The sequence below is a fragment of the Cryptomeria japonica genome, unplaced genomic scaffold (assembly GCF_030272615.1).
Source record: "Cryptomeria japonica unplaced genomic scaffold, Sugi_1.0 HiC_scaffold_13, whole genome shotgun sequence".
Lineage (NCBI taxonomy): Eukaryota > Viridiplantae > Streptophyta > Pinopsida > Cupressales > Cupressaceae > Cryptomeria > Cryptomeria japonica.
The window spans coordinates 1,361,805-1,363,276 of record NW_026728835.1 but is presented as its reverse complement, the minus strand read 5'-3'; positions in this window follow the sequence as shown (position 1 = coordinate 1,363,276).

Here is a 1,472-nt window from a genome sequence, read left to right as displayed (position 1 = left end):
ATGTCAAGTTGTACCATAGATATTACATTTTGGGGTCGCCACTGTCAAATTGAGGGAAAAGAAATATTTGAAATGTGCCTAGAACCGAATCCTCCTGTTCTTTTGATCAAGTCTGGCCGTATAATATCTTGGAATGGAAAATCACTTGATACTATCTTTTCAACTATACTTTTGATCAATCTAGATTTGTTGGAGACCACAACATTACAAACATGGTATGCCAAGAAAGGGCTTGACGAACCCTACATTTCATTGTCACAAAGCAACCTTCCCCCCCACAAATTTGATAAACCAATAGATATTTCATCTATTACTGATGAAAGCTTTCCTGAAAAAAAAAATGTATTTGTGAAGGCCATTATTACAAAACTTCACTTGGACAACTTTTACTACCTTTCTTGTCCACAAGTCGTGGACAAAAAAAAATGTAAGAAAAAAGTTGTGCAAAGCTCAGCCAACACATTCCAATGCCCAAAGTGTTCTACTGATCTCTCTGAATGTGATTTTAGCTACATGCTTAAAATGGACTTGCAAGATGAAATGAGTGAACTTCTTAAAGTTACCGCATTCGAAGGACCATCAAATACCTTGTTAGGTGTTGGTGCAGAAGATTTTTAGCTTCTTCTGGCAAAACCTGATGTTGTGGAACCTATATTGAGCAATGTTATTGATTGTCAATTTTTATTTGATCTCAACATCAAAATGGTTCCATTTGATGGCCACGAAACACAAAGCATTGTTATTACAGCCATTAAGCCTACCTAAAAGTTACATTTGACATTGTTTATGGATATGTATCCAATTTGTATATCTTTTTCAATATTATGTATTTGACTTGTCCATATATGTAAAGATATTTTTTGTCAAACATACATATCAAACTATTTTGCATTATTTATGGTATGTTTACAAATATATTTAAACAAGTTTTTATGTCGTCATCATGTATTGTACTTAGTCATGTTACTTCAAATAATGCTTCTAAATTTACTTTAATTAGCACAAGACAAAAAATATGTTTACAAATATATTTAAACAAGTTTTTATGTCGTCATCATGTATTGTACTTAGTCATGTTACTTCAAATAATGCTTCTAAATTTACTTCAATTAGCACAAGACACAAAATTAAAGCAAACATTCTATATATGTGAAAATAATCAACCTCAAATAAACATATGTATAAATCAACATATATTGTATTATTTTCATTTATGATCAAAATTTCTTTTTTCAAACAATTGATCTCACAAGTTTCTATATAGTGATTTCATATGCTATTTCACATTACAGTTACACTTTTTTTGGTATATCAATATTTTTAAACCACTCTTGCAAATAGATACATGTCTTCAATTTAGATTATTGATTTGTTATATTTTTATATTTCATATATCTTCATTCATAGATAGATCATATCACTTTCATTCTCAACACACTGTGCCATGGAAATACAAAATGATACAGTGGTAG